At 53.7% G+C, this 25607-nt stretch overlaps 1 long non-coding RNA gene across 1 annotated transcript in view; it reads left to right on the forward strand.

Moving 5' to 3' along the window:
- Nucleotides 1-489: 489 nt before the first annotated feature.
- The window catches only part of LOC149748724 (uncharacterized), an 80031-nt gene continuing 54913 nt past the window's right edge, over nt 490-25607 (forward strand). Inside the window, exon 1 of the long non-coding RNA XR_016393822.1 lies at nt 490-776. This is a non-coding gene — a long non-coding RNA (uncharacterized LOC149748724). The remainder of the gene's footprint in view (nt 777-25607) is intronic.

Consider the following 25607-nt stretch of genomic DNA (forward strand, 5'->3'; position numbering starts at 1 on the left):
CCAAGGCCACGGCGCCACCAAGGGTCTTCTGCAAACCTCCGCCTGAAATCCCACCCACCTCTCTCAGGGAAGCCTCACCACTACCAGCTGGCGTCTGTCCTTGTGGCCCGGGGCAGAGTCTCACATCAGTCATGCATTTCAGAGCACCTGCGGGGGAGGGGGAAGAGACACTCCTCCACCCCCACCCTCCCCTTTAAGGTCCAGTGCCACCCAGGTCTCCCAGGACAGCTGTGGGCAGGAAGAGCGCTAGGCCCATGGTCAAAAGTGGACGTGGGAGCTCTGGGAGCATTGTCCTGTCTCTGTCCCCACCAGGGTGAGCTTCAGGCCTGACTGTACCTATAACATCTGACAGATCCCATTCAGCTGGTGCATCCCACCCCCAGCCCCACCCAGGTGGTAGCAATAGTTAGGTCTGAATCCATACTCTGACCACTTCCTCAACTAGCAAGAGGTGTTGGCCCCTCTCCCCATTATTGGGTGTTTGGGTTTTTTTCCTGACGGCCTTTACTCTCTGTTGCTCAAGGAGAAGCTTGTGACTCAAGCTGCGTTTTTCTTTTTCTTTTTTTGTAGTATGCGGGCCTCTCACCGCTGTGGCCTCTCTCGCTGCGGAACACAGGCTCCGGACCCGCAGGCTCAGCGGCCATGGCTCATGGGCCCAGCCGCTCCACTGCATGTGGAATCCTCCCGGACCGTGACACGAACCCATGTCCCCCGCATCGGCAGGCGGACCCTCAACCACTGCGCCACCAGGGAAGCCCACAAGCTGCGTTTTTAAGGTCTGTGGTCTCCCTCCAGAAGGTAGTTGTCCGTACTTCCTTCTAATTCCAGCTGCTGCTTTGCATGCTAACTAGTGATGATTGTGGTGGTGGTAATAGCAACAAAAACTCCCACTTGTTTGAGTGCTTCCTGTGTGCTAGGCACTAGTCTCGGTGCTTCACATGTATTAACTCATTCAATCCTCACAGTAACCGAAGTGGATATTAGTATTGTTTATGATACCCATTTTACAGATGAGGAAATCGAGGTTCAGGAAAGCTTGGTGGTTTGTTCGTAAGTGGCAGAGCAGGGATGGATTTGAACTCCAGTCTGTTTGGCCCCAAAGCCTGTGCTTCTAACCTCAATCCTCAACTGCTCCTGGAAGCCCAGCCAGCAGGGCCTGGAGCTCCTGGGGCAGGGACCCAGGCTGACATGGAGAGAAAAGAAAGTCCTTTGGCGGGTGGAGAAGATGGGGTCGGGGGACAGTCATGCCATTCCTCAGGTTCCCCAAGCAACCTGGGAGGAATTTGGGCAACATTTTCCTCTCTTCAGTCTAGATCTGTGCTGTCCAGTGCTGTAGCCTCTAACCCCATGTGGCTATTTAAATGAACTCAAATAAAATTACAAATTGGGTTCCTCAGTCATGCCAGCCGCATTTCGGTGTTCAGTAGTCAGATGTGGAATATTAACCTCCCCTGTTATCAGTCACCCCATACAGAATGCCAGTGGCCTTCCTAGCTTGGGGGTAGAACTCAGAGTCAGCAACCTTCAGGAATCTTCTCCCGGGTGCCTGTCAGGGACTCAGAGCATGAACACCTGGCAGGGACAGAGTGGGAAGGGGCTGTGTGGGAAAGCATGAGAGCCCTACCCTTACACCTGCCTCTGCAGCCCCCAGGCAAGCATCAGGAGCTGCAATTAGCAGACAGGGGCCCCTGCTTAAACCTGCCATTCGTTCCCCTCCTCCCAAAGGCAAGCAGCTTGCAGCAGCTTTGCTCTTTTACCTGCAAGAAGAGATCAGAAACAGAAGCATTCAGGCCTTGCCTGGCGCTCTCCTCTCTCTCGGCGTGAAGTCTGCCCAGCCCTGCCAGGCTCCGCTTCTAATTAGGGAAGCTAGGCTGCGGCCACAGAGGGGCCGGCGCCCAGCCAGCAGCCCACCTGGCCCCCTCCCAGCTAATCAGGTCCTAATTGACGCAGGGGTTGCTCGGCAGTGCTCCCCTTGCTCCGTGGGCCCAGCTGCCGCTCCTCCCCAGAAAGGGGCTCAGCCCTCTGTCCCAGCAAGTTTGAAACCATCTGGACAGAAGGTGGGAGACCCGTGTTCACAGCATTCAGGACTTCTTCACGCCCCCGGGCAGATTGCTGGGAGAGAAAGCTCCTTGACAAGATGTAACCTGCACTGCCCTGGGCGGGGCTGGGTTCGATGTGGGGCGTCTGAGGGGTGTGCTTCTGTGTTTGAGTTCAGACCCTGACAACTAGGTATCCTTAGGCCTGTGCCTTAGGATACTCTATCAGGGAAAGCAAAGATGGGGGGTGGGGGTGGATTAGGAAGGGAGATAAGGCCTGAGGGTGAGAGTGGAGATGGGGGCAGGAGTGGGAAGCCTCTGGGAGTTGGCTCAGGCTGGGCCTGGCAGGGGTTTTTCCTCACTGATGCCACCATGTCCTTGGAGCTGATCCACATGGAGGAAAGCCAAGGAAGGGAGGAGGGGATACATTTACAGACCATCCTCATCTTGCATCTCCTTTTACAGTTCCAAAATGCTTCCTCTTGGTTTATCCCCACAGCTCTGGGAAAGAAGTGAGGTGGGACTGTCATTCCCATTCTGCAGAAGGGGAAAACTGAGGCCCACAGTGGGGAATTGATTTGCTCAAGGCCACACAGGGTCAGAGCTGGAGTTGAAAGCTGACCTTTGTCCTCTCACTCCCCAGCCCAGGGCTCCAATGTGGGCTGTGGTCCATGGCTGACTATAGAAATGTCAGACCTTCACTTCACTTACCTTGGGGAATGTTATTTATTGCTGAAGTGGCTGCATTTGTTTCCAGATGGCCTGGAACTGGGGCTGTGGCTGAAGTTTTTTAGGAGTTTTAGGAAAAATGGCACAGATGAGAGAGTTTGAATTCGCTCTACATAACTTTGAAAACCACTCCCAAGAAATTTGGTCAAGGCTGCAACGGTAAAGAGGTACCCTCAACACCCCCCAGGCCTCCGAGGAAGGCCCCCTCTCTCTGAGACAGCCGGAAAACGATAGGAAGGGAGAATTTTGAATATGGATTAACACATAGAAAGGGATTTCATTTTGGACGTTAGTTTCTCTGTAAGAACTTAATGAGGAGGTGAGGCTCAGACTTGGGGGGACTTTTCTGCTGCCACTTAGACTTCTGCCGCCTGTGCTGTCTGTGGTGCCCCCTTTGTTGAACTAGCTGGGGCAGTGGGGCTGGTCAGAACTTAAGGTAGGGAAATAGAAGGGTGTGTGAATTTTTGACTTAAGTGTGTGGGACAACCTTGGGTTATTCAATTATCAATTAATGTCCTGTTCTAACCTATTCAGAGACCTCTGGACCTGCAGCTCTCCCGTAGGTTTTTTTTTTTTTTTTGGCCACACCGTGCCTCACGGCATGTGAGATCAGGGATTGAACCCGTGCCCCCTGCGGTGGAAGCGCAGAGTCTTAACCACTGGACCGCCAGGGAAATCCCTCCAGTAGGTATTGACCAAGGGGCCTTCGTGAGCTGGGAATGGAACTGTACCAATGGGCTACTGGTTGTGGCCCCCTCCCTTAGGAGGCAGTCACGCACCCCACTAGGTAGACCAGAAAGTCAAGAGAGAATAAAAACAGGGTGCTTCACCCCTCCACTTTCCCCTTCCTAGACCTTCCTCTGACTACTGACCTCCCACCGAAGGAGGGCTCTGCCAACTTGCATGGTCAGAACTCAGGACGTCGGCTGGGCCAAGGTCATGGCCTTAGTGGACCCTGATTTAAGTTCACGGCATCTCGCTGACCCAGGCAGGGCGTGAGCCCTGGGTCCTGCGACCACCCCTCCTCAGCATCCCCTCTGATTGTACATCCTGGGAGGAGAAGTGGACTGAGAACCTCTCCCGGGGCCTCACTCTCTTTCCTTGGGAGGTGTTGATGCCACATTTAGTTTTGGGGAAGTGCTCGGGCCCACTGATGCCGATGCTCCATGTTCCAGGTTCTGGCCACTCAGAGCGCTGTGCTGGGCATTAGGCATCACACGTCAGTCACGTAGCTATGAACAAAGCAGGGCTCTGATCTGTGCTGTGCTCTCGCTCCCCCAGGAGTCCCGCCAGGAAGTGGAGGTTATGTAGGGTAGGATGCAGGCATTCCTGGGTCCCTGGCAGTAAGCTAACAGCACAAAACCTCACCCTTAACCTAGAATGGTTATTAACATATGAATTAATATTTAAAAACTCATTATGCCTTGATGATGGCTTCCTTAAGCTGCTTTTATATTAACTGCAGCCACCCAGGAGCAATAACCATACTTATGTGGCAAAATGGAGTCATTCTACTTAATTACCGAGGAGGTTTTACAGTCAGTCTTCAAAGCCCACAAACAATCAGAGAGTTGATGTCATGTCTTCTTTTTAGATTTTCTTTTAAATTGGATACTGTGATGGTTAGGAAGTCATTTCTTATATTGAGGAGAAACCTTCCCGTCAACACCCTACTTTCCTCCCACTATGCCAGGCTGGGGCACGTGGTCCGGTCAGGCACAGGGCCCTGTGAGAGCCTGTGGACCCAGTGCGGCTGGGGGGCACCCTAGCACCTACCTTGCACCTTGGGGGTTACACCACCGGACAACCCCACAGGCTGGGGCCCCAGGTCTGGAAATGCTTCTCCGTCTCCCCCTGGCAGGGTTCTGCCTCTGAGCCCTGGGCTGCAACCCTAGCGTTCTGTCTGTGGTTAACTCCAATCTTCCGGGGGGCTGTGCCTTCAACGTTTTCAGGTCCCAGGGGGTGATCCTATCAGGCTCTGCCACAGCATCCCTCCTCCCTGTTACCTGCAGGCTTCTTCCTGAACCACTTTCCGCCACACCAGCACCCAACTCTGCAATGGGTCATGCAGCCACCAACCACCCACTGCCTGTGGGGTCCCGTGACAGCGGTAGGGGCAGCTCACGGTCAGTCTGTTGGGACAGTTGCAGGTGGGGAAGGCGATGGGAGAGGGGCCACAAAGGTCTCTGCTTCACCTGCCTCCTTCACGCTCCAAGGCAATGGGGATGCTCATGGTGACACGGAGGCCTCAGATGAGCCGGGAGTGCTGGGGCTGAGGCAGAGGGGGCCTGGAGTGACATCCGTCCAGGAGGCCAGCAGAATGTGTGACAGCTGATGCAGCCTGCCCGTCCGTGTCTGCGAAATAATCGCACCAGGCTATCCCTTCTAGGTCCTGGCCCCAAGGAAGCCCTCTGGGGCAGGGACGGAGTCAAGTGATGTTGAGAGATGGCGTCAGCTTACTGTGCTTTAGAAAGTATGACGAGGTGACAGGCGGGGAAATGGGTGAATCCCTCCCGTGGTGCTGGTGATGCCAGGGCTCATCCATCACGCGCAGGCATGGCCGGAAAAATTCAGAGCCCCGACCGCTCTAAGGTGGTTCCCTGCGGCGCTCAGGGTGGGGCGGGCAGAGGCTGGCAGCCGCCAGGTGCCGGGCACGGTCCTTTTAAACTACAGTAAGTCCCCTACGGATGATCCTTCAGCTCTACCATCTCCCACTTCCTTTCCCTCCTCCAGTCAGTAACTCCTCTTGCCTGTTCACTCGAAGCCAGCCCCTGGATGCCACCTGTTGTACTGTACTTTTCAAGGTACTGTATGTAAGATTGAAAATGTTTTCTTTATTTTTTGTGTTTCTTTTTTATGTATTATGCGTGTGAAAAGTGTTATAAACTTATTACAGTACAGGACAGTATAGCCAATTGTGTTGGTTGGGTACCTAGGCTAACTTTATTGGACTTACGAACAAATTGGACTTACAAATGCGCTCTCAGAATGGAATGGAACTCTTTCGTATGTAGGGGGCTTACTGTAACAAAGCTGCGTCCCTGGACGTGCACAGGCCAAGGCAAGCGTGGAGCTGTCAGGACCGAGGTCGTAGGCTCGTGGAGGATGTTCAAGGTCGGGGCAGAGCAAGAGTGAGGTTTCCAGTTGGGTCTGCGCTCAGTCAGGGTAGGCTGGACGTAAGGCTGGATTCAGGTCAGGGGTCAAGAGAGGCTTCCATGGGAGCTTAGGAGAGAGGTCAGGTTAGGGAATAGAGCTGGAGTTTGGTTTGGGGGAAAGGATCTTTTCCTGGATGAGGGTGCAGTTGGGATTATGTATGTGTCAGGGTGTAGGATTTCCTCATTTGGGGGGTACCATCTAGGGACCCAGACAGAGGCCAAGACCAGGCATGACATGCCCAGAGTCCACTCCAGCTCACCCTCGGGGAACACCCAGAAGTCTCCTTCTCTTGCTTCTAGCCCAGTATTCTGTGCTTTCTGTCCCCTGTCCCTGTCCCCTTTCCTGCCCCAACCATTTTCTGAGACTAAGGGTATTAGGGGCTGGTGATGCCATGGAAGCCCTGAAACTGAAGGTCCCCAGTCACTTCCATTGCTGCCGGTGTGGGCGGTGCGGCACCATCTCCAAAGGACAGTGATCTTGGGCTTCCTTCTTCTCTCTCTCCTGCCCACAGCCATGGCCACCCACCCACACCTGCCATTAGCTGTAAGCCCTGTCCACAGCTCAGGTGGAAGCTTGGCCCCAGATCTTAGGAAGGGGAACTTTGAACTCCCGGGTTGGCTGCACTTGACTTATAGCCACTCCTGCGGCCTCCGAGGTCTTAGGCAGAAGCTGCTCTGTGACAGGTCCTGTTGTCACAGGAGGGGAACACAGGGCCACTCCTGTCTTCCCCTCCTGACCCTCACTGCCCAGCTGAGGTCCATGCTATTCCCCTGGCTCCCTCATCAGGGGCTGGATCAGGGTAATCCCTCTCCCAATTCAGATCCAAACATGTCCTGTAGGGGTTGTGTTTCCAAGCTCAACCCAGGACCCTCTCTGAGCAGACCCTCCTGCCCTGGGTCTCCCAGTGGGCCTATCCCTTCCTCCCTGGGGGCTGGAGCCATGCTTGGAGTGTTCTAGTACAAGAGGAGGTGGCCGAAATCAGGAGAGTGACGTGGTGTAACCAGGGTCTCTGCAAGGGAATGGTGACGTGTGAGCTGTAATCCCCCGGGCGTCCCTGGTGTGTCTGTGTCACAGTAGCGCGTGCACGTGCCACACTGCGTATCCTGGTGGGGCCGTGTGTGTCGGTGTGGGCGGGAGAGGGAGCAGTGTGCAGTCTGACGCTTCTTTCTTCTAGTGCCCGTGGGCTGGCTCAGCCCAGCCCCTTCCCAATCCCATGTGCTGGCTGGGGTCTGCCTCTCCACCCATATCCCCACTTTGAGCTCTTTCTGTTTTGCTCTTCCATAATTCCTCCAAAAAGGATCTTGGTCTTCCCTCACACTAACTACCTTACCTCTTGTCACGGGACTCTCGGCTGTGTTCACCCACTGTGCATCCTGGGGTGGGGTGTGTGTTAGGGAGGTTGACTACAGGGTCCCACAGCCTTGGATCCAAATCCCGTTCTGCCGTGTACTGGCCAGATGGCCTTCAGCGAGTCACATGACTGCTCTAAGCTTCCGTTTCCTCATCTGTAAAATGGGGATAATAATATCTCCTAGCTGGAAGTTCAGTTGCGAGGATTAAATGAGACACGCACGTGAAGGGCCGTGCACACTGTAGGCGCTCAGTAAGTAGCTGATACGCTCAGCCTTACCTGTGCCTGCTTACAGCTCTGTGGGGCCTGTGCTGTCTCAGGCTGGGTTCTCAGCAGTGAACCCTGAGATGAGAAATCGTGTACAAGTGGTTTATGAAGTAGGTGTTCCCAGGACAAGCCTGTGAAGCGGAGGAGGGGGCAGAGGGCCAGGAGGGAGAAGCCAAGCTGGTGTGTGGGAGGGGAGGACGGAGGCTGGAGGATGTTACACAGAGGAAGTTCCCCTCCACAGGCAGAGGAAGTTAAGGGACGGGCACCACTGAAATGGCGAGTAGGAAGAGAGGCAAAGTGTCAACACCCTGGTTGCTCCCGGAGAGTAAGCACCAGGGAAGTGGAGTTGGTCACCCAGATGGGGCTGGGAGTCTCCATGTATGCTAATCTCTAGGTCCGCCCATGTTGCTGCACGTGACAGTATTTCATTCTTTTTTATGGCTGAGTAATGTTCCATTGTACATAGGTACCACATCTTTTTTTTTTTTTTTTTTTAGAAGGCTGATATTTTTTATTGAGTGCAGTGACTTTATGAGGTAGGCGCTATTGTCCCTGGTTTACGGCTGGGGAGACTTACTTTTTTTTTTTTTTTTTTAAGAAGATGTTGGGGGTAGGAGTTTATTAATTAATTTATTTATTTTTGCTGTGTTGGGTCTTCGTTTCTGTGTGAGGGCTTTCTCTAGTTGTAGCAAGCGGGGGCCACTCTTCATCGCGGTGCGCGGGCCTCTCACTATCACGGCCTCTCTTGTTGCGGAGCACAGGCTCCAGACGCGCAGGCTCAGTAGTTGTGGCTCACGGGCCCAGTCACTCCACGGCACGTGGGATCCTCCCAGACCAGGGCTCGAACCCGTGTCCCCTGCATTAGCAGGCAGATTCTCAACCACTGCGCCACCAGGGAAGCCCCACCACATCTTTACCCATTCATGTGCCGATGAGCACTTAGGTTGCTTCCATGTCCCGGCTATTGCAAATAGTGCTGCAATGAACACTGGGGTGCATGTGTCTTTTTGAATTGCAGCTTTTGTCTTTTCCAAATATGTGATATCACTTATATGTGGAATCTAAAAAGTAGTACAAATGAAATTCTTTACAAAACAGAAACACACTCACAGACATAGAGAACAAAGTTATGGTTACCAAAGGGGAAGGCGGGGAGGGAGAAGTTGGGAGTATGGGATTAACAGATGCACACTACCATATATAAAATAGATAAACAACAAGGACTTACTGTATAGCACAGGGAACCGTATTCAATATCTTGTAATAAACTATAATGGAAAGGAATAGAAGAAAAGAATATAGATGTATACATATACATGTATAACCGAATTACTTTGCTGTACACCTGAAAGTAACACGATATTGTAAATTAACTATACTTCAATAAAAGTAATACATACGTACATTTTTTTTAAAAATGGCCAAGGAAGGTACCCGGGTGACTAAGCCGAAAGACAGCCTCACAGGACCTCCAGCACTCTGTCATGGGGGGGCGGGGGAGGTAGAGAAAGGCAGTTTGTGTTCCCAGCCCACAGAGGGCATGCTGGGAAGAGTGATGGCACATTCAAGTAGGTCTGGTGTTGGTCACGTACTGGAGGCTACAGAATAGGGGTCTTAAGCGTTCCAGTTTCTTTCTTTCCCCTTCCTGGCATGGGGCAGGTCTGAGATCCTGGCTCCATGGTGGGACCACGTGTCTAGTGCTAGTCAAAACATCACGAGCAAAAGTGCCTCTACTAGGACAGAGCACTTAGCCACTGAAGTGAAACCCTCCGCAGCCCTTGCTTCCCTCTGCTGCGTCATTCACGATGTTCTGGATGGCGGCTGCTCCATCAGCCTGAGTCCTGGAGGGAGGACGGTGATGATATGGATCAGAGCCCGTGGCTGACTTGTGATGGACACGTAACACAGTGAGAAATACGTCCCTGAGATTTGGGGGCTGTTTGTTGTCATGGCATAACCTAGCTTATACTGGCTGATGCAGGCTTCATGACTAGAAGCCAAGATGGGACTCAAGGACTCAGCACCTCGGTGAACACCAGGAGCTGGTCACACTGTCTGAGACCAGTGAGAGCACAACGGGCAGCATGGGTTCCTAATGCCTTTCCCTGTGCCCCCATGAGAGGTGCCAGCTGCCCCCTGCAGTTGGCTGCCGTCTTTGCAAGAAGGGAGTAGAATGAAGACATAATGAAAGAGGAGAGCGTCCTGAGAGCTTGAATTTTGAAAGACTGAGTATTTATGCAAAAGATGTTGAGTTAACCTGAAAGAGACTGTTTTAAACAGGAAAAGGCTGAGCTATCTTTAATTGATGAGTTAAAGGATCTCCCCCACTCCTTTCCCAGGCATCGGTGGGAATATAAGTGCAAGAGCAAGATGAGATGAGTCATAGAAAATAAAGGTCTGTGCTTTTGCACATCTGAATGTATACAATTCTGCCATTTTGTGCCTGCCCAGCTCAGTTCTTCCCGACTCCAGAGGCTGGGCCTTACTCTCCCCAGATAGCTCATGTTCCCTAAAACATGGCTCCAAGTGCCATGTGCCAGCCCAGAGTTGTGGCGGCAAGAAAGATGAGAGCTGGGTGGGGGGACATGAGGAGGCCATTTCAAGTAGCTGGTTAAGTGCTTTGTTTTAGAAAGAAGGAGACCAGGGGTAAGACGAGGCAGGTCCTCCACGCCACAGAGCCAGTGCAGGCCACGTGGGAGCCTCGGGGTGGAGGCAGGAGCGTTCCCGCCACAGAGGTCCTGCCCTCCTTTCCCTTTGACTCTGTCTCTGAGCATCACACCACCATCTGCCACTAACGTCCAACCAGAAACTGGGTCAGCCTCGACTCTGCATTCAGTCCCCAGGCCCTCTGGCCTTGGCCACGTGCTCCAGCCCTCTAGGCCTGTCCTCTCCCACTCCATGCCCAGGAGGCTCGTCACCTGGTCTGCCTTCATGTGGTTGTTACATTTCTCCTAGTTCTCCTTCCTGCAGTGTCACCACGGGCTCACTGTGTCCCCCAGCTGAAGCACCCCACCTCCATGGTGGCACCCCACAGCTCTCCTCTCTCTGGGTCCCAGTAGCTGCTCCCTCCCCATCTCCTTTCTGACCTGGGCTAGTAATGGCTCCCCATGGTTCCAAGCTCTAGGGTACGACACCATTCTTTAGAGCTTTCCTTCACCCTGCTCACATCTGTGAAACAGTCCGTTGATTAAACTCTTCTCATGGTGCTGAGTCTGAGGGTGCCATCTGCTTTCTGCCAGGGTGTGGCTGATAGATCCTTGGTGGAAGGATTTCTATAAGGATGGAGGTAATGGATATAAGGCACAAAGGTCTAACACCGAGGACACAGTTGTCGCTCGATAACTAGAAGCTATAATTAACCGTAACCTACTAAACTCTGTCAAAGAGTCATTTCTCTCCGACCTGGTTGCCACTTCGCTAGGAGAGGTGGCCATTATCTCTCTCCTGACCATTTTAGTTGTCCTCCTTGGTCTGCCTGCCTCCTAGGACAGAGCACTTCCTTCCTAGAACAGAGCACTTCCTTGAGCACCTTGGTGGAGTCCAAGCTGCTCAGCCTGGCCCACAGACCCTTCCTGCCTGTCCCTGCCCATCTCTCTCTCTCTCTCTCTCTCTCTCTCTCTCTCTCTCTCTCTCTCTCTCTCTCTCTCTCTCTCTCTCTCTCTCACACACACACACACACACACACACACACACACACACACACACACCACCTCCAGGTGGGGGACTGTGTCCTCAGCTCTCTGGGCTTCCCTCTGCTAGTGTTCTCAAACCTCATGCCATGGATGGATGTTAACCGCAAATATCAGTGGTCTGGCTTTCAGCCCTTCCCCCAGCAGCCAGCACAGGCCTTGGCTCACAGCAGGTGCTCAATATATAATTGTGGAAGGAAGGAAGGGAGACTAAAGTTTAATGGCATCTTCTCTGTGCCAGGCCCTGGGCACATTACCTGCTGTTGGCATAAGAGTTGCTGGCCTTTAACAGTGGTAACATAGATGTAGTGGTTTTATGACTAATATTAGCCATAACTTTCTAAGGGGTGTTAAGATTACGAGGTTGGGATTGTCAATAGTTGGAATTAGGACTAGAGCAGGATAATAGAATTTGAATTGAACTCTGCAAGGCCTCTTAGGGAAGTTCTGGAGATGCCTGTTGTCTTGGGCTCCAACCTCACCCTTGTCTGGGGCTGAACATGGTGGAGGGTAGAGGTGGGAGAGTGAAGGGATTTGGAGGGGAAAGTTTCTGGACTGACCCTTCTGCTAGAGAGCCTGAGCTGATTTGAGGACTGTCGGATCCAACTGGGGGGTCTTTGCCAGGCAGCTCCAGAGACACACGGGAAATGCTGTGAAAAGCCAGGTGCTGGGAGAGAGGGATGGAGGCTGAAGATGGTGCCCTGTGGGGGGGACCTGCCCTTATGGGATGCTCCTAATGATGCAGCTTGGCCTTGGGGGTGGGGATCAGAGCCCCCTGCCCAGCCAGGTCATCAGCCAACTGTGGGATTCAATCCCACTCTCAGGCAAAGGGCTTTGCAGTAAAGTAGACATAGGCCCAAGCACTCCTCTTCATACCCTAGAAGGAAACAAAGCCTATAACCAACACCCAAACCTATGAGTCTCAAATAATGGTTAAGACTCTGGAGCCAGACTGTCGAGGTTTGAATATCAGCTCCACTCCATACAAGCTGTGTGACCCTGGGTGCATTACTTAACCTATTCTGTGCTCAGTCTTCTAATCTGTGAAATGGGACTGATGTAATATTTACCTCATACAGCTGTAAGGGTGAAAAGAGTTAGTGGGGTAAAGCTTTTGGAATAGTGCTGGCACAGAGTAAGTGCCATAGAAGTGGTTGCTGTCACTTTTGTACTTATTGTCTGGAAGCTCAAGGGAGGAAAAATGGAGATTGGAACTGGCTTCATGGAAGGAGCAATGGGTTGGGGCTTTGAAGGACTAATACAATTTCCCACGGAGGACAAGAGAGTGGAAGGGCCTTCAAAGCTGAGGGCAGAGTTTGAGTTGGTAATTAGATTGCCCTTTAGGGGAATGGTAAGGGCGTGAGGTGATGGGGGCCCAGGGAGGGAGAAGAGATGTGGTGTGAGATGAGACCAGGCTGAGGGATTGGGCTCTGCCCTCGGGGTGCTAAGAAGCCTCCAGAAGGCTGTTACCAAGGTCAAGGCATGGGCAGAAGTATGTTCTGGAATCAGTCTAGGGCAGTGGAGAATAAGGGGCTATTGGGTGAGGGAATTATGGAGTAGGGGTGGGACAGGGAGGCCAGTTACGAGGCTTGCCCCCAGCTTTGGTGAGGACAGGGGCCCCCGGAGTGTGAAATGGAAGCAACCCTCTGAACTGGGATAGGGAGGGTGCTTCCCGGTGCCCAGGCCTCCGACCCTTCTCCCTTTGCTTGAGGCGTAGCCCAGGGCTCAGCCGCTCCTCTGCGGAGCTGCCCTCGTCTGCTCTGGTCCTGGGCATTCTTTCCTTCCTGGGTTGCAGGGTGAGAAACCATCTGTTTCCACAACTGTCACTTTTCTTCATAACCCCCAACAAGACCCCTGGCTCAGCCTACTCAGAGGGGTTTCCTGCAGACAGTGGCAGAAGTCACAGCGGAGGCAGCCACAGGTTCCCAGAGCCCTGACAGGCCGGCTGCCTGGCTACAGCTCTGCTGGCCCCCGACGTGGAGGTTGAGACCCCACTGGGCCTCGCCTTCGGCTACCCTCCTGCAGAAGGAGCCCACCCTCACTCCTCCCAGACCCGCCTGACTGTGGGCCGTAGACCCTTATCCAACAGGAAGAGGCCACCTAGCCAGGACACCCAGGGCCTTCTTGGCCCCAAGAGGACACTCCGGAGGGCCCCTCTCCAGGCTGGGCCCCATCCAGGTCTCTAGGCCTTAGCCCAGCCATGCAGGACCCACAGGGGCACTGCCTCATGTGTTGGGAGGCAGCCTGGAAAGGGGCTGAGTGTGTGGACCTGGGGCCAGGCCACCTGGGTCTGATCCTGGTGCCACCACTTCCTAGAAGTGTAATGCTGAGCCTCTCTGGGTCTCAGTTTCCCCATCTGTGAAATGGAGCTAACGATACCTGGCTGATCTGTCATGAGGCCATGAATGGGTCAGGACCTGCAGAGTTGTAGCACACAGTTCCCCTGCGTAAGTGTTAGCTCACTGTGTCTGTCATCTTTTTGTGCTCTGTGGCCATACAGGGGCCCGATGAGGCATGAGCAGTGAAGCTCTGGGAGAGAAGAGCATTGGGTGGGATGAATCAGGAAGGCTCATCTTACACCTCTCTGGACAGGACTGGAAACCTCTCCTCAACAACTCTGGCAGACAGTGGCTTACCCTCTATTTGCATACTCCCAGCGATGGGGAGCTTATTCCCGTTTCAGGTTGCTGGGTTTATTGTTAGACTCTCTGAAGTTAGCAAGTTCTTCCCTGTATGTTCCGGGCCTTAGCAAAACATCTGGATCTCCATGGCCCCACTCCAGTTCAGGTGTCTGTAGACCTCCCTTTCGCAAGTGTTTTGGGGGAATTTCTGGAAGTACGTCACATGATTTGTACTCACAGGGGCAGCCAACTGAGCCAGAATCCTGGCCAAGATTTCACTGCCTCAGCCACCACTACTGTCACCTCGGAGCTCATTGTGCCGGGCATTTGCTGCTGCCCCTACTGCCAGTCACATGGGAAATGAAACCTGTGTCTTCTAGGCCTCCCTTTCCAAGTGAGGGGTGCCCCGCCTCCAGCCATGTCCAGTTAGGGGTCCTACAGCTGGTGGCTTGGCTTCAGGGTATAAGTGTAGCGACTCAGTCTGTGATGGTTTTCTCCATAAAGGGCACAGCACACGCGTGCTCCCCGGGTGGCCAGCTAAGCTATATTCCTCCCCCAGCTTCAGGGCCAGACCCCACATCCCCACTGGGGCTCTGATCTGGCTGGGCTCGCCCTCATTCCAGCCACCATCACTTCTTTGGGTGAGCTCTTACTTAGTACCATTGCTCTCTGTCAGGGCCCTGGAGCCCATAGAAAATGATTGTATGTGGTCTAAATTCAAGGCCTTTTCCCCGTATATTTCTTGGCTCTTACGTAAATCTTGGATGAAAATGCTTCCATGGGGATGTGCCTCAGTGCTCCCGTCAGAAGTATCAGAGGTAGCTCTTGCCTCCCCACCCCACCTCCCGCCCCTTCCCTGCTCTATTACACTTTCCCTACCACACAACTTCCTCTCTTGGCCTCCCTGTGGCCCTCATTCTGCTCTTTGGACTGGTACAAAGAAAGTCAAGTCTTAATGATAGCAATAATAATATTTATTGAGTGCTTACAGCGTGCCAAGTCTATTACATCCATTGGAAGAATGCCTACTAGCTGTGTGACCTTGGGCAAGTAACCCAACCTCTCTGGGGCTCATTTTCCTGATCTGTAAAATGGGGAAATAATAACTACCTTCTTCTGTGTAGTGCAGATCAAATGAATGAGTAACAGTAAAGTGTTTGTTTAGAATAGTGCTTGATACGTAGCAAGTGTTCAAAAAAATGTTAGCTCTCATTATCAAACAATTTAATGACTTAGGTGCTATTTATCGTGCCACTTTCCAGGCAAGGAAACAGTCTGTGAGAGATGGTGTGACTTTCAGAAGCCACACAGCTGGTTAAAAGAGGGGCAAGGGTTATTTCAGGACCCACTCTCCGAACCCCCAACTATTGAACTGCTTCCCCACACAGCCCACTCTGGAAACATTCTCTTTGCTTTTGGTCTTGCATAGCAAAATGCCTCCAGTTCTTCCAGCTGTTGCCCTCAGATTGTTATTGTTGAACAATTTGTTTCTTCTCCCTTAAGCGAAAGATGAGGCCACATTCACTGAAATCCACAAGGAAGCCAGTGCTGGGCGTGGGGGGAATGCGACTGGGCAGGTGGTGGGGGAGCTGGTCTGGGAGCCCAGGGGCAGGAGCAAAGAAGGTTTTGGGGAGACCACGGGAGCCGTGTGGGAGCGGCCCCCTTAGGTGCTCCAAAAGCCGCCTGGAATGGGATGGGGACAGTAGAATGACCCAGGAATTAGAAGCCAAAGAGGCAACCTCCCTGTCCCATGGGGTCCCTGTCCTCTGACAAAGGGGCCTTGCTAGATAGAGGGGCCCAAGCCTTGTGACCCCCAAGAAGACCCAAGGTGGTGATGGGGTACCTGGCCCTAACTCCTAGGCCGCATGTTGATGTCTAAGAGTCTGGGAAACAGCCCCCTCAAGGTGTGACCTGGGGCAAGACCCCCCACTCTGTGAGCCTCAGTTTCCCTGTTAACCAGAGGTATGTAGCCAAAAGTGCTCTCAGGGGGCCTGCTCACTGCTAGGGCTCTTTTGATGATGTTTGCTGTCTGACGGGGCCGGGCTGATGTTGGGAGGCAGCCTGGACTCCAGGAGGGATGGGGCTCTGGAAATTGGAGACCCAGGTTCTAGCCCTGCTTCCGCCTCTGACCTGCTTTGCCGTTGGGCCTAATACTTAAGTCTCTCAGAGCTTGCTTCCCAGACTGGAAGAAAGGGGAAGAGGAAAAATGACAACACTCAAAGAGTCTTTCCAACTCTGGTGTCTTGTCAGCTCTACTTTGCTCAAGGTCTGAGGACAGGCTGTGAGAGGCAGCTGAGGAGGGGTGCTTGGTTTCTCCACAGGTTAGGTTCTCTAGGACTACATCTCTGTAAACAATATTTGTTGCACACTGTCTCCTGGCAGGCACTGTTGTGGGCACTTGGATGTATCAGTGAACAAAAAGATCCCTGGTAGAGACCCCTGTTAGGCCAAGCATGGGTTTGGAGGCACTGAGTTATACTATATGTGAAGGAAGCGACCTTGATCTTCCAGGAAACCAAGTTGGAATCCCTTTGTAAATCAAGGGAAGTCCCTTTATGACGCTCCTGAAAAAAAGAACCCAGTTTTTATCAACTGTGTTTGCTTAACAGGAAGGGACCAGAGCCCAGCCAGTTTCCGTGCTGTTGGAGGTGCTCATTTGCATTTGGATATGCTATTTATAAATGCACTCCTATTCATTAAAGCAGGTTCCCCAAGGCCCTCAGCTGCTCAACAAGGTGGGGGCTGGCCTGCGGTGCACCTTCTGCGTGAAAGGTGCATCCACCGTGCAGGGCTTTGCACAACCTCACCAGGTGTGCAGAGAAGGGGGCGGGGCCGGGTCTGGGGCCGGCAGGGCTGGGAGGGTGGAGATGAGGACAGCCTGGCAAAGGGATGCGGAGGGATGTGGAGGGCGGGTGGGGAGCCCCGAGGGGGAGGCTTGAGCATCAGGGCTGCACTGGGCTCCAGGCGGGACCAGGGGTGGCTGGGAAAGTGTGAGCCTTCTCTCCCCAACCCTATGGACCATGGCCGGGTGACCATCTCCAGCCCAGGCCTCGCAGCCCCTCCTGCAGAGAAAGTCTGCGCTGGTCCTTGTGCGTGCACCCTGCTCTGCCTGGGAGGCTCCCACCTGTCCAGGGCGGGACAGCAGTGATGCAGCTGGGTCGTCCCTCTCCGCCAAGGCCCGCCACCCTCTAAGCGCACATCTTTCTAAAGGGATTAGGCTTCACACGGGTCACGGAACAATTTGTTATTCTGCTGGCTAGAGCCAAGTTTCCCTTTGAAAAATGGTTACTCTCGGAGTCGGCAATTACTTCAGAATAAATTTACCAAAGACAAAATTGTGCCTCTTGGGTCAGTAAACGACTTGCCTGTTTGGGGCTGAGGAGACAAGGTGTTTATTAAGGACCGCCTTCGTTTCCTGTGCAGGTTTTTCAGTTTGAATAATTGTCCAATTAAATATAATTTGGAAGTCAGTGCTAACCCAGTGCCTTGATCACAGGAGGAAGAATAACTTGGAGGCGTGCATTAATAAATCCCTGGGAGCCCCATCGCTCCCCAGACCCCTCCTTTGGTTTAATTTTGAGAAATTTTTTGTCTTCCCATGGTCTATATGCCTCCCATTTGGAAATGAGCTGCTTTTCCCCAAAGAATTCCTCGGCCTCACTCGTTTCCATCTGTCTGTCTGCTTCTCTCTAGCAAGCAGATACATGAGGCTTCTCCTCGGGATGGTTCCTTTATGGGCCTGGGGACTTGTGGGTTCTTCTTTCATTCCTCCAGTCATTCATTCAACAAACACCTACTGAGAACTTACTCTGGGCCCTGCCCTGTGCTGGAAAGGGGAAAAACCAGATGTTGCTCTGGCCCTCAAAGATGACTCAGCCCATTGAGAGAGAGGGACCCAAAAATGGGCCTGAGTGGTTCAATGTGGTTCGTGCTGTGTTCTGCTCCCAAGGGGGCCCTGGTCAAAGGCTTACCTGGAGAAAGTGACAGCCAAGTGAGGCCTAGAAGGACAAAAAGAGACAGGCCTAGGAAAGGAGAGGATGCATCAGGAATGTGCAGAAACGCAGAGTGGGAGGGCACTGAGGGGAATAGCCCTAGGTGCTTTGGTGTGGCCAGGTGCAGTCATGTGGGGTTTGGTAGGAAATCGGCAGGAAAGGGCCAGAGCTGGGATGTGGTGGTGCCTTGAGCCTAGAGAAGGAATCTGGAGTTTACCTGGATTTAAGGGTAATGGCCAGGCTAGGACTGGGTGAGTCCAGCAGGGCCCCTAGGGATTTAAGGAGGCATTGCTATTTAAGGTTGACCCTACACTTGCACAACCAGAGGACGAGTGCATTCTTAAATTTTGCACCCTAGTCTGGGTCTTGGGGCAATGGAAGGTTTCCAAGAGAGAGATATGGGAACAAACTGTTTTATAGAAAGATCATTGGCAGCTGTATGCTAGAACTCCTCCTCCCAGCCCAGTGCAGCCCAAGGGTTAGGGTCAGGGTCAGGGTCAGGGAGGCCAGTTAGAAAGTGACCGCAAGGGTCCCAGAGAGAGGAGAACACCTCAATCAAGGGGAGGCAGGGAGAATGGGGGAGGGGCCGTGCTCAGGCAGACCAGACGGGAGGAATCACGATGGGCCTCACTGGGAGAGTCCACAGACTAATGAGAGACACGGGCCTCCTGGAGCCTGGGGGCGTGTATCACTGCGGGCAAAGCTGCCACCTGCATGGCCTCAAGATGAAATCTGGTGGAGGTGGATGCAGGGAGACAGCCATGCTCCCTGCAGCTCAGCTCAGCCAGGAGGCTGGCAGCCTGAAGGGTAGCATGGCCACTGGGCTAGGAGGTCTTGGCTGGACCTGGTCCAGGGTCAGGGTCAGTGATAGGGCCAAGCTCAGGACTGAGCTGGTGACCAGGATTCTGTTCAACATATTCGGGCTCGTCGAAGGGGAGACCCCAGGGTCATGGGCCTAAGTCAGAGACCCCTGGCCACCACCCTGTGAACCTCTATCCCTACCGTGAAGAACTGATCAGAGTAAAGTCCCCTTGAGGGCTGCGGTCAGGTTTGGTGGCTTTTTGATGCTCACAGCCCTACCACCTGACCTTGTGGCCCATTTGAGGCCCAGGAACAAAGGGGAATGAAGTAAGGACTTGGCGTGTGTCCCTCACCACTGCCCTGTGACCTGTCCAGAGCACTGCTCCAGACCCAAGGCTCCACCCTGCCCCAGGCTCTCAACCCATCCTCCTGGCCCAGTGCAGCCCAAAGATGCGAATTGCCCTAAGAAGGTCCATCTAGCTGGTGGGCTTGCCCTGCCTGTAGCCCCAGCACCTCCAGTTGGCGGGTCTGATTTTCCCCAGAATGAGCCAGAGAGGGCTCTGACCTACAAAGGGGTCCTCAGGTTCTCTGGATCACTCCTTCCATATTGTAGATGGGGAAACTCAAGTCAGGAGATGGAAGAAAGTCCCTCGGGGCCATACAGAGAGTAACTGCAAAGCCAAGGCCAGCCCCAGGGCTCCCAGTGGCCAGCCAGGGTGTTTATACAGCATCTTAGTCTCTTTGGGCTGACAGAACACAATACCACAGACTGGGTGGCTTACACACTATAGAAATGCATTTCTCACAGTTCTGGAGGCTGGGAGTCCAAGATCAGGGTGCCAGCGTGATCAGGTTCCAGGGTAGGCCCTCTTCCATGTTGTAGACTGCAACTTCTCGCTGTGTCCTCATGTGGTGGAATGGGCTAGGGAGGGGCCCATTTTATAATCACCTCCCAAAGTCCCCTCTTCCTAATTACCTTGGGAATTAAAATTTTTGCATTTGAATTTGGGGGGAACATAAACATTCAGACTGTAGTGTACAGTAATTATTATACCACTTGCCCAGCCTAGGAATGTAGTGAGGGAGATGGGCGGCAGCCCTGGGGTCCCCACAGGAGGATCCGTCCTCTGGGAGTGGCTTGGGGAGGGCAGCTAAGGACCCAGAGCATTTCTGTGGTTCTGCCCTGGTCAGCTGGATCTGATGGGGTGAAATACCCTCAACAGGGGCCTGTCCCCAGTAGGAGGAGACTGATGGGCTCAGAGGTGTGGTCATGGGCTTAGAAACTATCTGTCCTGAGACCAAAGCCTGACCAGGCAGTGTCCAGGCCAAGCTGCAGGCCTAGGGCGAGGATATTTTTGTCTGGGAGCCTGAGGTCACTTCAATAGAGATGATGGTGAAGTGAGGATGCGGTCCGGACATACTGCGTGGTGTCCTCTGGAGGCTGGAGACTGGATCAGAAGGTGGGGTGCTGGCGCTGGCTGGGCCCCCACATGGCCTGCATTGAACAATCATTTATAGAGCACGTTGGTATACTGAACACTGTTCTAGGTAGCAGTGACAATGTAGTGAACCAAAGGGGCAAACAGCTCTGTTGGCATGGAGTTTAGACTTTAGAGAGGGCAGATAACCAACCAACACAAGCAAGTAAAACGTAGAGCGTGTGAATTATGATAAGTGCCATGCAGGAAAGTAAAGTGGGGAGGGTGCTGGGGAGCCTAAGGGGATGGGTACCGTTTTACATGGGGTGGCCTGAGAAAGTTTCACTGAGAAGTTGACATTTGAGTGGAGACTTGAAGGCGGTGAGGGGAAGAGGCTTGAGGATCCTTCTGGGCATGGGAACAGCAGTGCTAAGGCCCTGAGGTGGGCATGTGTGTGGCTTGTTCAGCAAAGAGGTCAAGGCTGGAATGGAGCGAGCAGAGTGGGGAGCGTTTGGGGATGGGAGTCACAGAGGACAAGCAGTAGGAGGCCAAGGACACGAGAAGACAGGCTGACGGCAGCGCGGGATGAGTTCAAGGGTCCCTGGAGCTGTCCTCCCAACCCAGGAAGGATTGGCGAGGTCCCATCTGCTGGCTGTAGTCACAGAGCCTCCCTACGGGCCCACCGTGCCTCCCCGGCTCCCCCAGGAAAATGCTGCTCCGGGCCACTCTGCTGAGTTCTGTGGGAAGGCACACAGGGGGTGGTGAGGAGGGTGCAGTGGCCCCCATCGTGCGGGGCCGCTCTAGCTGCCACCCCCATTCTTCCTCAGCCCCACCAGGAAGGAAGGAGCGGGATTTGTCTGCCCATATTCACAGCGATGGAGGTGATCCAGGTTGAAAGAAAATCAATAAGATGTGTCCATTTATGTGGCACAAAGGAAGAAAGGTCTGCAGACAGAAATAGGCCGGGATTCACACACAGGTGACTTAATAAGACTTTTCGCCAGTTTGAAGAGGACGGTAATTTAGATTTGCCTTTGAACGTCTCTTTTTTTTGTGCCTCAATAACTCTCGGATCAGCCTGCTTAGGAAGCAAGGGAAAGGAGATTGGCCGCCTTCTTAGAAGACAAGCCCGTTTGGGAAGGCCGCTTGCTCGGAGAAGTTCAAACACCGGCCTTGAGAAAAGATGAAAGTGCCGCTTCAGCACATCCTCGGCCCATTGATCATGATTGAGGCCTGGGCCTGGTGCATTTGGGCTGGAGCGGGACAATGAGAACAAGGCCGGGCTGCCGGGAGGCCTCCTCTGAGCCACCGTGGAGCCGGAGGTGCTCATTACCGGCTCTGGGGCTTCGTGGCCAGGTGGGGGGCAAGAGGCAGCGAGGCCCTGACTGCAGACTGCAAGCCCCACAGGCCCCGTGGGCTGCCACCCAGCCTTAGCCCCAGAGGCAGCTCAGCTCTCCCCGCAGGCGGTGGCTTCCCTGGCTTTTGGCAGGCAGGACTCAGGCCGCCTCTCTGGCTCCAGCTTGGCCCTCGGGCAGACCCAGTTCATCCCAAAGAAGTCTGGAATGCCTGAAGGAAAAGGCGAAGGGCCGAGGCCGGACTCCTCGGGGCTCCTCTGAGGAGGTCACAGCACCAGCCACCTCTGAGGCTGGGTGTTGCCTGACGGGCAGGGCTGGGCTACCTGAGTGGGCTCTCCTCACCCTTCAGGGGCAGCTGGGGTCCCAGGGTCTTAGGAAGTTGGGGCGTTGGGGCGGTGTCCCAGCCTCCAGGTAGATCCTGTGCTCCTCTCCCCAGACCCAGTTCAAGTTTTGCCTCTCCCAAACACCCTGTCCTCAGTGCCTCCATAGGGCCCCGTGCTTGCCCCATTGTGGGCCTCATCACCTATGCTGTCACTGTCCCATCCCCACCCGCAAGCTCCTCAGGATGAGGACAGCCCCCAGCCACCACACGGGGCCGGGCACAGAGCAGGCGCTGGAAATGTCTGCCACTCTGGTGCCTCTTCATTTGACCTCCTTTCACAGCCAGCAGGAGGTCCCCACGTTCAATGCAGCTCCTGATCCACCCAAGGCCATGTGTGGGGAAGGTTAGCAGCAGACCCAGCACATGATGCCCGCCTCTAGCCCCAGCCCAGTGTCTTCTGCTTCAGTGCCCTGGGCCCTCTCAGGGTCCAGCAGGACTGTGGGAGGGACAGAAGTTGGAATCAGGGGACTTCATCCCACAGCCTGGTTTGCGTTTGATCCTGAGCAAGTCTGCCTTAGCTGTAATAGAATACCATAAACTGGGTGGCTTATAAAGAACAGAACTTTGTTTCTCACAGTTCTGGAGTCTGGAAGTCCAAGATCTGGGCGCCTGCATGGTTGGGTTCCGGAGAGGGCCCTCTTCTGGGTTGCTGACTGCCAACGTCTCACAGGGTGGCCAGCAGAGAGAAGAAGCAAGCTCTCTTGTGTCTCCTATAAGGACACTAATCCCACTCCTGAGGGCTCCACCCTTGTGATCTCATCTAATCCTAATTACCTCCCAAAGGCCCCACCTCCTAATACCGTCACACTGAGGGTATGGTTTCAACATATGAATTTTGGGGAGACAACAAACATTCAGTTGACAGCAAAGTCCATTCCCCTCCTTCCCAGTTTCTTCCTCTGGAGACACGCTGGGCTGGTCTCTGTGCTGTCCAGTATAGTAGCCGCTAGCCGCTTGTGGCCATGGAGCACTTGAAATGTGCCTAGCTGGAATTGAGATGTGCTGTCAGTGTAAAAGATTATACACCTCAGTAATAATTTTATGCTGATTACGTGTTGAAATGATAGTGTTTTGGGTTACATAAACCCAATAATAATATGGGGCTAAGGAAAGTATATTATTCAATTAGTTTAATCTTTTCAGTGTGACTACTAGAAACTTTAAAAATCATGTATGTGGCTTGCAGTGTATTTCTATCGGACAACACCCGTCTATGTGGGTTCTGAGCATGAATGTTCTAGAAATCTATGATGAGATATGGGTGGGAAAGTGCTTTGAACAGAGCCAGTTTTCACAGGGATAATACCGGCAGCCAGGAGGGACCAGGCCTGCCTCGGGAACGGTTATTGCCCAAAGCTGGGCCTTTTGGATATCTCCTTCAGGCTTTTCTAGTACCAGAAGCCAGGGACCATTGTCATGGATGAGGCAGTGCTTTCAAGGGGTCTCTCTCATTGGTGGCCAGGGTGTCATGGGCACTTCCTTCTTTCTGTCTCTGAGGTTCACGTGCTGTGCAATACTGTTACTAGAACAGGCGACCAGGACCTCGTGGTCTTCACGAAGGGCCTGGGGACCCGGGCTACGGACCAGGAAGGGGTACTGGGCTTAGAGTCGGGGTTCTGCCTGGTTCCCAGGCTTCCCTGGCCTCTCCACCTCCTAGAAAGCCCTTTGCTCTTTTGCCCACCTGGTGACTTCCTATTGAAGTTCATTGGCACCTCCTCAGGGAGCCCCGCAGATGGAGTTCTCTGATCCGTCTGTACTGTGATGGACCAGCATTCCTATTTGGCTGGAAGCACCCCAAGAACAGAGTCCGGTCCCTGTGCTCCAGCACTCACACGGGACCAGGCACAGAGCAGGTCTACACATTGAAGGAGAGTTTGAGTGAATGGACAGAATCTGGTTCCAGATCAGCCTTGGAATGGGGCACAGTGCTTAGTGGGGACTGGGCAGGTGATGGATAGAACTTGGGGGTGATGCAGAAAAGCAATGTGAACTGGGGGAGGTGGGGGAAGACTGAGAGTCCAGGAACTTCCATTAACAGTCTTCGAGGTGTGAGGTCCTCCCTGGAGGGGATGACACCAAACAGGCTTAGGGCAGCCTGGCTGAGGGGAGCGGGAAGGTTAGGTCCTGCCCCCTGGCTTCCTGGGAAGGCCAAGCAGGAGCCAATAGAGGAAGTGGGGGATTTGGTCCAGGATCTGAGAGGGGCCCAGGAGGTCCTGCAGGCACCTAAGGGACTGCAGAAAGAAAGGAGCTATAGAGACTGGGAGAGAAGAGCCCCCTGTCTGGAGATGGGGGCCTCCTCCTGGCCTGGGAATCTGGAATCTGGAACAGGAGGGTCCCTTGAGAGATGGAAATGCCAGAATGACTCTGATGAGGGAGACCTTCTGGGGTAGGCTGGGTTGTGGGGTGGGACAGGCCAGGGTGAGGCTGGGCTGGGGGCACTAGTCCAGCAAAGGGAGAGGTCAGGCCTGGGGGTGGCAGGGGACTCACTGGGTTCCAGAAGAGAGGCTGCTGGGACTGGAGGGAATGTTAGGACCCTGCAGTGGCTCCAGACATGGCCGTAACATGGACAGGTACGTTGGCAAGACCGTGGGGCTCCACACTCTGCCACTGAGCTGCCTCAGGACACCTGTCAACCTCTCTGCACTCCTACTAGTCCTGTGAGCCGCGAGCACCATTGAGGCCTCAGGCAGGCAGACCCGAGGCCCACCTGGGTCCAAATGCCTGGCTGTAGCTGCAGCACTGGTAGCTGATGGCCCCGGATGCTACCTCCCTCTCTGAGACTTGAACTTCTCATCTGCACAATCCTTGGGGTTTGCCACTTCCTGCCCACCCTGGAGGGCCCAGGCTACAGCCTAGCCTTTGCCCCTTTGGGGAGGGGGCTTCAGCATCTCAGCCAGCAGGGGCAGATCCCCAGAGCTCCTGAGGGTAGGCAGATGAAAGTCACTGCCCCCACTCCCTCCCCCAGCCTCCTGGCCAGTCACTTCCCCTCTCCTCCTCTCCTCAGCAGAACTGTAAGAATTATTATTTTTTAAATCCTCATTGGAATGCTAATTTTGATTTTGAGTGTCTGTCATGGGCTCTTTGAAGTTTTTCAGACAAAATAAGTATCTCCTTAACAGAGGGGATTAGTGCCTACTTGTTTAGAATCCTCAGACTGAGAGTGACAACCAATTTCAGAATCTGTGGGGTTTAGGGAGGCTGCAGGAAGAGGGGCCGCCTCCCTCCCTGGTGGTCAGCTTTCCATAAATGGCTTAATGGGGTTAGAGTTTAACCCCTCAAACAGGGATCAGAGCCCCCAGCTTGAAAGCCAGTGAGCAGTGAGGCAGATCTTGCTATTTAAATCCAGCAGGGCTTGGTTAGAACTCTTTCATTCTCTAGAGTTTAAAGAAAACAAACCCACTTCCCTTGCAGAATGTAGGGCCCGCTCCAGACATCCGTCCCAGGCTTCCTCCCCAGAATGCAGGCCTTCGTGCCGCAGGTAATTCCTGGCCCAGGCTCAGCCCAGGCTGGGAGGCTCCTGGCGTTAGAATTCCGTTCAATTCAGGAGTACTAATGGGCCAATTTGTAAAGAAAGAAATATAATGAGTTATCACAAAGCTCAGCAAGGACTCGACAAACCGGGCACTTCCCCTCCATCAAGCATCCCAGCGTGCTGGCAGACCAGCCACACTAGAAGTCCTGTGGGTCCCCTGGGAATGCAGCCCTCCCTCAGCTGCACGAGCAGAGGCAGCCCTGGCGGGTTTCCTTCCCCCTTTACTCCTCCCCCAAGTCATAGTCCTTAAGGGCCAGGTGGCTGAGGGTGATGGTGTG

Source organism: Delphinapterus leucas, chromosome 7 (genome assembly GCF_059928025.1).
Source record: "Delphinapterus leucas isolate spDelLeu-1000000601 "Yukka" chromosome 7, BTC_Dleu_Yukka2, whole genome shotgun sequence".
NCBI lineage: Eukaryota > Metazoa > Chordata > Mammalia > Artiodactyla > Monodontidae > Delphinapterus > Delphinapterus leucas.